Genomic DNA, 10857 nt, shown 5'->3' on the forward strand with positions numbered 1-10857 from the left:
ATGAGCCAAAAATATCTAGATATAATAGATATATACAAGAGAGGGATCAAATATAGAATTGGGGTGGATGAATGAGATGTGATGAGAAATGAAAGACTCTATCTACCATTTATGCAATAAAATCAGAAATATAAGTTGCTATTTCTGTCACCATTCTCACTACTACAGTAAAAACATCTGACCACCAAAACTTAGAGAAAGAGTTTGCTCATATACAGTTCTGGAGATTTCATGGGTTCAGTCCATGTCAGGCCAGGTTACCTGTGCAGAGATCAGGGCATGGTGCTATGAGGCAGAGTGAAGAGCTCAGTGGCTCTGCTCTCACATCATGACGGCAAGAAGCAAGAGAGAGCTAGCAAGCAGAGCCAAGAACAAACGCAAAATCTGCAAGGCTGCATCCATGCACGAGCTCTTTCAGGGGACGTTCTATATCTAAACCATAACAGTTACCTTATCACTTCTATATTAAAGTAGTTATTTTTAAACAATATATCATGTTAAAAGATTATATATAGCAGTAAGAAAAGGTATATATAACATATATAGCAGTAAGAAAGCAGAAATGAAGATATTTGCTGAAGCCCATTGCCTGGGAGTTCTTTCATGTTGCTTACCTCCCTCACACATTCCAAATATAACGAAACAAATTAATCACTTGTTATCCAATGTAAAAAATACGTTTAGTGCTTAATTGAAATGTTTATATAATCACAATGCAACAATAATAACAATATATCTTGCTTTGTCTTATCTGTCCTTATAAATATAATACATAAGGTTTTTAATCAGAATTTTTGTCACTGAAGAAACTTTAACCATGGTACAAAAGAAAGCCTGACATTTTATAAAATACATATTTTTAAGAATAAAGAAGATAAAATGCAGCCTAGTAAATTATACTTAATCATAGTTAAAAAACACTGAAAATTCAGACTGTTCTCTTTCTTATCTTATTTTTTCAATAAGTAATCCTTCTCTTCTAAAACTTCTAATTTATTGGCATCTGTATATAAACAGAATAGCAAAAGAGGTAATTCTCAAACTTATTTATATTTTTTCTTTTCTTTTTCTTTCTTTTTTTTTTTTTGTTACTAGGGATTGGACCCATGAGCGTTCTACTCCTGAGACACACCCCTAGATCTTTAATCATTTTTTCTTTTAAGACACAGATGCTAAGATCCTAAGATGCTGAAGATCTTGTCAAGTTGCTGAGTCTGGCCTAGAACTTGCGATCTTCCTATCTCAGCTTCCCAAAGTACTGGGATTACAGATGTGTACTAACACATCAGGCTAACACTTGTAACTTTTGTATATATAAAATTGCAATTTTTCTGAATCCCCTCTGATCTATCACAGTCTGTTTTCTAGATTTCTATATTTATGAACAGATTCTGATGATAGTTGCAAATCTGTTTTCTATAAGAGTCACTGGCTTCCTTCATCCAGCTTTGAAAAACTGGTAGATTCAGTGATTATTTGAAAAAAGTTTGATTGACTAGGTCATTTCATAAATGCTAAGAATGTAAGACATGTTTGGACTGCTGAATTAGCCCTTGATTTAACTTTTTTTTCTTTTTAATGATAGCTGTCAACTACTCAAAATAAAGAGGGTCTCTGTTAAAAGGCCTATTGAGTATTTATCACAGGGATTGTACTATATACAATTCATATATTATCACATTTAGTACTTTAGAAACCTATGATGTTTATTTTTCCCATTTAAAGGTAAGGAGGCTAAAAATATAAGAAGTTAACTTCATTGCAAAAGTGTTAAAGTGGTAGTGAGATTTAAACTTCAAACCAAAAAATCCCTCAAATGAGCAACAGCTATCTCTTTGAAGATTTCAATTAGTCACACAAAGAGTCAATTGAAGAATATGATTATATACACACAAACACATTTTTGATGCTTAAAAGAAAGAATATGTGTATAAATATATATACATATAAGATTATATTATATATAATTACATATAGACATATGTGCATTATATGCCTATATATGTATGCACACAATGTTAAGGCTACTGTTGGGATAGTATCCATTCAACATATACACAAATATATCCATATATATCTTATATGTGTGTATGTATACACACACATGTATATATATATATATATATATATATATATATAATTTTATACTTGCTGAATAAATCTTTTAAATATTTTCTATATTTTATCTGACAAAAATAATTGCAGAAAAGGATTTTAATGTGCTTATTTTGTTTGTTTTATTTTGTTTTGTTTTTTGTGTGTGGTACTGAGGATTGAAGCCAGGAGCACTCTATCTCTGAGCTACATTTCCAGGCCCATTTTTATTTTGAAACAGGGTCTTGCTAAGATAATGCATTGTAGGACTTGAACCTGCAATCCTCCTGGCTCGGCCTCCTAGTTATTGGGCTAGAGGTGTGTACCAGGGAATCGGACAGTTTTAATGTTCTTTTTTATGATTATAATGATATGATAAGATAATCTCAAAGGAATATAAAAGTAATAATATATTCTGGTTAGTAACCTCAGGTATTTCAATTAATTTAAAATTCAACATTTTTGAAGCAAAGTTTCTGCAACTTTTTCTATGAGATTCAATGTCTATGAATATTGGGAGTATGTGGTATTTGGTACCCAAATATCAAAATTCTCTTAAATTACCAAACCAGGAATTATCAATAAAACAATGAGTAAAATATTATTTCAGAACCAATAGCCAGAGTGTGATATTTTAAAACTCAGAAAGACATTAATGATCCATCTTTTTTTTCTAGTTACCCAAATCACCTCAAGATAAATGGTGCTGTATAATTAAATAGAGGAAAGTTTACTTTGTGCAGATCCATGGGGAGCAGTAAATCTTTAACAATTACTGAATTTGTATTAATTAGGTATCCATGAAAGCACTGGTGTTATTCAAAGTAGTTACAAGACTTTTCAAAAAAAGAGTATTGCTTTGGCAAATTTAGCTATTTTTTTTTTTCAGTTAAATGACAAAGAAGAAATAAACTTTTGCCAAAACAAGAGCAATAGGTGATAAAGATACATCAATATCCCACTAAAAAGACAACAGAAAGAGTGAAGCCATTATATACTAGGAGTGTATGGTGGGAAAGAGGTTTAAAATTCAGCTCTTCTATATGACAAAAGACAGGTTAATTATCAGGAAAGCTGGAAGAAAGAAATGGGCAATGGTACATTTGTGAGCATTTGGATCATGTGGAGAATGATGAGTTCACTGCCCTTTCTGAACCTTCCTTTTTTTCCTTCAGTAAAGAACCTGAACAAAATATCATCTTACAAGGTTATTGTGAGGCTCGTATGAAATAATAAACACTTTGAAAACTGCATGGTGCTATAAAAATATAATGTACTTTTATAACTTTGTAGAGTGAGGAGTATTCAAAGCTAATTAATATACAGAAATGTTAACACAAGCAAAGCCAGAGGGTTGAATAATCCACTAAGAAAGGATACTTTTTAAGAGAGGTCCAGCCTATCTCACTGGTCAGATTAAGCCAGTAACAGAGAACTCAGAGGTTACTGGGTCCCCACCCGCTTCTCTCTCTTGTCATTTACTAGATAGGGTCACCCAGAAAAACAAAGGGACAAACATATGGAAAGCCTGGTTAGGTATTCCCATGCCTAATTTTTAACCTGGATAATTTCTGCTTCAGTCTAGAAAATGGAAGGCCAATGTTTCTCAGTCTTCCAAAGTCCCAAATTAGCAGAACCATAGGATATACTGGGAGTGTTTTTTGTTTAGAATTACATGGTAGATTCTTGTTTCAAGGCGTCATACAAAAGCAATGACCTTGATAGTAAATTGAATTTGATGACATTCTGCCCCTAGTGCAAGATGGCATTCTTTGAGGAATCCATTGTGTCTTACCGATCTCTAATCGATCCCTGACTTCAATCTTATGATCATCAGCACTTCCACATTTTCCTCTCTGTAAACACTCAAATGAATGATTGCATGTGATCTAGACATAATGAAGGACAAGAGACAACCCTCAAGAAGATGCAGCGAGGGGAGTGGTGAATTGGCCTGAGCCACCCTCCCCACTCCTGCCATTTTGGCATGGGGCTGTAACTATTTTCTGTATTTCTATCTTTTTATCAAACTTCTTTAAATCTTCAAAAAAAAATAACATGCAGTGAGAAAGGAGAGGAATTTAGAAAGGGCCACACTAATATACTGTGTGTGTGTGTGTGTGTGTGTGTGTGTGTGTGTGTGTGTCTGTCCCAGGGTTATTCTACCACTGACCTATAACCAAAGCCCTAATTTGTATGTATGTCTGTAGGTATGTATGTAGGTATGTATGTAATTATGTATTTATTTTTGAAACAGGGCATCACTAAGTTGCTAAGACTGGCCTGAACCTGTAATCCTTCTTTCTCAACCTCCTACATACTGAAATTACAGGCACACTTCACCATCCCTTACTATTAATATATTCTTACATTCTTTGTATATGTCAGGCACTGTGGTTATTACTTGACTGAAGGCTTTCTTTGTATAATTTTAACAATATTGTCAAAATATACTTTTAAAATTAGTTTTAAGCTTCAAATAAGGGAAATTAATATTAGAAAGAAAATATTGTTGATGAAATGATTATTGAAGTCAAGAATTGAGTCCAAATCCAAGGTCCTTGTTTCTGTAGTAGAGCAGCACTTAGACTACATGGAGGTTTTGTGTTCATTATCATTTTGCTTTCTTATGATTATGTTAATATCAGGGGAATACTTCCATCAAACAAAATATGAGATAAGCAACTATAAATGTGTTGAGAGAGAGAGAGAGAGAGAGAGAGAGAGAGAGAGAGAGAGAGAGAGATTTACTTTCAACAATAACCCATGGCTTCAATGACATTTTTACCTAAATTTTCATCCCTCTCTATAACTGTTGGAAAATCACTCATTTTGCCCACTTCTCTGAAAATTGTTTGGTAGGTACAGAGGGAGATTTTTAAGGGATGTCATTGAATGAGACTTTTGCAAGGGAGAGGACAGTCACAGAAGACAGAAACGGGGCTCCAAATTTAATTTGCCTGTTTCACAATCCTGTCTATAATCACTCCCGGCTATAATTCATTCTATGTCAATTAGGCTAATGATTTTAATGCAAATTTATTTTGATCAGTATTCACTCCAATTATGAATCATATGTTTTCCTAGTCACACCTTACATTAAAGAAATGTCTGACTTATAATTGCTTCATTTGTCCTTAAGAAAAAGATTGATAAATGAACTTTAAAGGCATCATTAATGAGTTAAATAGCATTTTAATTAATGTGCCTTTAATTAAACAAAATAAATTTTCTTCACAGAGATACTAAGTAATTTTTCCATCCCTCTAGGAGAAAGAGCAGCATCAAATGGTTCAGCTCATTAGGTTTTAAAGTTTTAAGTGACTGAAAAGTTGGATGCCTAAATCCATATTACAGCTAATTCACAATGGGAAATTAATAGCTCATAAATAAGACTTTAAGAGCAAATCAGAACAAACATTTTCTAAGATAGGCATTTCTAAAAGTGAAATCTATTTTAACTGTCTTCTATCCCAAGTGGGTATATTTCAACATAGAAACACAGCAGCTATGATGGACCAGATTATCTTAGGAACAAAAGTGTACACAACTGAAGTTCAGTTTCTCATTCGCCATCATATTTTCTCCTCTTCTAGGGTATAGGGCCGTCAAAAGTATTTCCGTGTTTAATTTACATGCAGGAACTCAGCCTGAGCAAATGTGATATTGATATCCCCCAAAAAACTGTGGTGGAAAAATCTCTTTGAAAGCAATAGCAAACAGTATATAATAATATTTTTAAAAGGTATAAAGGTCAAGTTTCTTTTTCTGCAGCAGAATTGTACAGCAGATTTAGTGTTGGTGTTTGATCAAAACATACACTGTACTAAATATTATAATGATGGAGAAAAACAGATTTAAAGCTATCACTGAAAAACAAATTGAAAGATGATGTTTTTCCTTAGTTTCACATTTGAGGTTCTCCAAAATAGTGCCCAAACTTTAAACATCAAGAAAGAAAATACGATATTTACACACAATGGAGTTTTGCTTGGTCATAAAATAGAACAAAATTATGCCATTTGGAGAAAAATTGATGGAACTAGAGAATATTATGCTGAGATGACCCAACTTCAGAAATTCAAGAGTCATGTTTTCTATCATGTGTGGAAGTTAGAAAGAAAATAGTATATAAAAGGAGACTTCATGAAAATGAGGACAGAGACCAGTAGAATCCTGAAAGTATTTGAAGAAAGGAGGAGAGGAGAGAAAAAGTGGCTTGAGGAAGGACAAAACAAAAAATGTTATGCTCATATATGAAGATATCACTATCAATATCATTAGAATGTATGTAAAGGAAGGATGTAGCGGGAAATACACCAAGAGATGTTGTATGTTGATGTATGTACGAATGCATCCGTTTTAATTGTACTACAACCTATAATTAGAATGTACCAATTAAATTCTAAAGATTAAAAATAAACACACACACACACACACACACACACACACACACACAAACAGTAAACACAATGAAAATGCTAATCCCCAATTGGCCACATTGATGCTCTATGCTTAGAATTCTCTGCTCTTTATTTCACCTAGTGATCTTAAATTTTAATATATGCAAGTATCAATGAAGGATCCTACTTTAAAATGAGAATTCCAAGACAAAAAATCCAAAGTTTCTAATTCAGTGGGCCTAGACCTTCATGTCATTGTGAGGAAATAGAACTAAAATGTGAATTTTTCTGAATTTATTATACTTTGGAGAAAATTGAAAAATTCAAAGGAAAAAATGCTAAAAAGAAACATAATTACCTCTAGTCCCATCACTCCTATGGAGCTACTCATTCATTGATACAATGACTTCTAGGTATATAATAATTATCCAGTTTCCTTCTTGCTGCTTATATTTTCTGTAATATTGCATGTCTAATTTAATTTCACAAGATCTTTCAAGTCATTAAAAAACTGTCTATGTGTAAAATTCTGTGCTGGATATAATTTTTTCTCAAGAATTTATTGCATTGTTTCATGATTTTCTAAAGCATAGTATTGCTAATGAAAGTCTAATGATAGATTCCTGGTAACTTTGTAGGTGACTTGTTTTTCATCTCTCAAAACTTAGCTGATGTTATCTCAATGATTGGTACTTTGAAATATCATCAATATATATTACATGAATAAAAATTAACCTATAAATTTAGAGGGTATAAGTGGATTTTTTTCTAAACATATTTCTATATTTTCTTCTATCCATTAATAATAAACCTTAGAGATTTTTCCATGTTAATATTTTAACATCCCATTTCTTTCAATAGCTAAATAGAATTCAATTTTAAAAATATATAATAATTTCTTTAACTCCTCCCCAAATGATGAATATTTCAATAGTATTAATTTTTCTCAATTAAAAGCACAGCAGTGCACGCTTATATTCCCAGCTTTGGAGAGGTTGAGACAGGAGCATTATGTTTCACAGCCAGCCGCAGCTACTTAGTGAGGCCCTTTGCAAATCAGTGAAACCCTGTTTTTATTAAAGAATAACAAAAATGTGTTGGAGGTATAGCTCAGAGGAAGACTGCCTCCTCATTCCCTGTACTCCAAAACAATTTTTATCTACTGCAATGAATATACTTGGGCATATATGTTGGAAATTTTTTCAAGTATTTTTATAACATGAAATCTTGAGCATAAGAATTTTTTATAAAAATATGTACATTGATTTTTATAATATTAGACTGATACTACAAAACTGGAAGTCAGATACAAAGATAAAAATTTGTTCATAAGAAATTTGTTGTGGAATTCTGTAAGCATTCTCTAAGTCCATATGCCTGAATAACAGGGTAAGCTGAGTTTGCAACAAAGGCTTCATCCATAACCAACCAGAAGCTGTTGAGCTGAGATTCTTTTAAAGATAGTACTCAGTGGACAAATATGCTAAGATTTTATAGCTTTAGATTAGCCTGTCATTGGCTGCCCAGAAAAAGTTCATAGTCTTGGCAATGTGGCTGCCTTCAATTCTCAGGAGCATTGAACTGGAAGATGGCATTCCACTTCTTCGTAGCTAAAAAAAAATAAGTGTTAAAGCATTTAGTAGAGTGGGTATCTGGCCAGTGAACCAAAGCATCCACTAAAACCCACCCCTTTGTGCTGATGACACTCACCTCTCTTATTTAAAATCTCATAGCAGCTTCTAATCTGGTACTTTACTTTTATTCACAAAAATTTAGGAGATGAGGCTTAGTTTAATGAGGTATATAGTTCTTCAAGTCTACAAAAATAAAATAAAAAGTAACATTATCTCATTCTTTAATTTTATTCTTGGTGTCTCACCTTTGATGATCATTCTGCTGCCCAAGGTGACTTACCTAGTAGAATAACCAACCTAGACCTTCCTCCACAAGGCTTCAATGGTCCACAACTTATAAAATAAAAATAGGCAATTTTGATAAAATAAAAATATTCCTCCTCTGAACTTTTAGGTAAGATTCCCTAAACTTTCAGAACCAAGACTATGGGTAAACAAGTACATGATTTGTGAGTGGGTTACTAGGAATTAAGGTAAGTAGAACCACTACTTCTTTGATTTTGATTAATTTATTCTAACTATTGGAGACACAATACAATACACTTGTCATTGGTTTTGTACAGATACAACATTCTGAAATGTTACCCATGTTTTCAGTGTACTGTCTCCAAGCTGGTATACCTTAGCTGTACTTTCACTGACACTTTAGAAGAGCAGTAGTTTCTGAGTGGTATAAAATGGGAATAAATTAGTGAATCCCAAGTATATGTGATTACTCTATCTGCATTACACTGAAATAGGATCATGGAGGATCATGGGTTAAGGCTTCTAAACATTTCATAAGCCTGCAAAAAGTCATACAGGCAGAAAAGAAAAATGTGCTCAAGATATATATTAATCCTAGAAAAGAAGCATATCTGCCTCTTTTAGGACAGAAATCACCCAATGATACCAACAGACACCAAGTGGCTGAGCATTATTTTGAGGAATAGGGTCATATTGGGTGATCTGAGTTATTTGTTGTTGTTGAAATTTAGATCAAACTTAACTGACCATGGTAAGTAGAAACCCATATTTGGGGAATATATATATAATAGAATTTATCCTTATCCCAGTGGCTATTCAGCACATTTACCTGGCATGCCACATTGGAGTAACCAATAGCAATGATAGATGTGTCAAATTGTCAGGGCCCACTCGGCTGGACCGAGATGGCACCCAGGCTTGTTGCCAGCGTGGACTCAAGATGGCGCCTAGGCATGCAGCCAAGTCATGAGACTCACAAGATGGATGTCTCCTTGAGCATGCGCAGTGTGCCATGCTACGTGCCTGCAGAATGATCAGTGACGCAGCACCTCGTGCTACCACCAGCCTGCCTATGAGAGAGTCAGAAATGTGCATGCCCTAGCTGTGGAAAGCTTGGGGTTGGTAGGGAATAGAGGGAGGTATTATGATGCTGATATATATTGTGCTTGCTGTACGCATTGTCAGACATATTAGGAGACATATTGAGACATATTAAAAGAAGAATTAAGGATCCATTAAAGAAGAATTCATGTTCCAGCTGAAGAGGTGTCTGTGTCGTTCTCTAAGCCCCTGCGGATAGGAGTCTTAGGGGACGATATCAAATGACAGAATCATGTTGTCTATCTTTAACTTTGAAGTTCCTACTAATACACGTTATATTAATAAATTGACATGTAATACAAATATCTTTATACTTCATGCTTTTTCCAGTCAATGTTCATTCTTCTTACAGGTCTTCATGACACAAAGGCCCTTTCTTGACCTAGCAACCCAAAGAGGTATTACAAAACTATGTGAATATATCAAGAATAAATTTCTGTTCCTTAGGGTATGTTCTTCAAAGAGTCACTGTCACCATCAATTCTTGGAAACACATATATAAAAACCTTCTTGATCACACATATTCCTGGTTCACTGATACCTCTTTCTAGTTAAGTTATACAAAGATGGAAAGAGACACAGATGCCACCCACCTTCAGAAAGACTTTCCCTTAATTACCACAATAAGATAGGCTTAAAACAAAGAAAATCACCTCCTGTGGTATGAATGGTTACCCATACCACCCCAGCAAGGCGGGTATGCTTTATTTTACTGACTCCTGGGCTGTGGACAATGGCCTGATAATTTGTTTAGGCTATTGGTGAAACTTAGACTGCTATATAAACAAGTTTTCTGTGTGAATAAGATGATTAGATAAAACTTATTTATTTACTTATGTACTTATTTATTTTTTGTGTGTGTGGCACTAGCATTTGAATCCAGGGGTATTCTTCCTCTAAGCTATACTACCAGTCCTATTTTACATATATGTTCTAATATATGGAAACAGGGCTTGCTAGGTTGATGAGTTTTAATACTTACTGAGACTGTCCTCAAACATGCAATCCTCCTTTCTCAGGCTCCCAAGTACTGGGATTACAAGTGTGTGCCACCACAGCTGGCATTTGGATAAAAATTAGCTCTGCTAATAGACTTATGTTATCCATATAGAAGATTTCCAGAGAGTGTCTTATGCCAAAAAAGGGGAATATGTGCAATGATCCAATAATGTTTGCCAACTAAACTCAGAGAATTAATTGTCCTCTGATAACAAAATTACATCAGAACAAGAAGATGCTCAACTACTGCCTCCTAAACCTGTGAGAATTTTAGACATCATTTTATGCTGGTCTATGTACATGGACCACCACCATTAGTCTAAATATGCCAAAGCACCATGAACATTTTCCTACCTTTCCAACAATAGCCAGTGCAGAAA

This window comes from Muscardinus avellanarius (assembly GCF_963383645.1).
Source record: "Muscardinus avellanarius genome assembly, chromosome: 1".
Lineage (NCBI taxonomy): Eukaryota > Metazoa > Chordata > Mammalia > Rodentia > Gliridae > Muscardinus > Muscardinus avellanarius.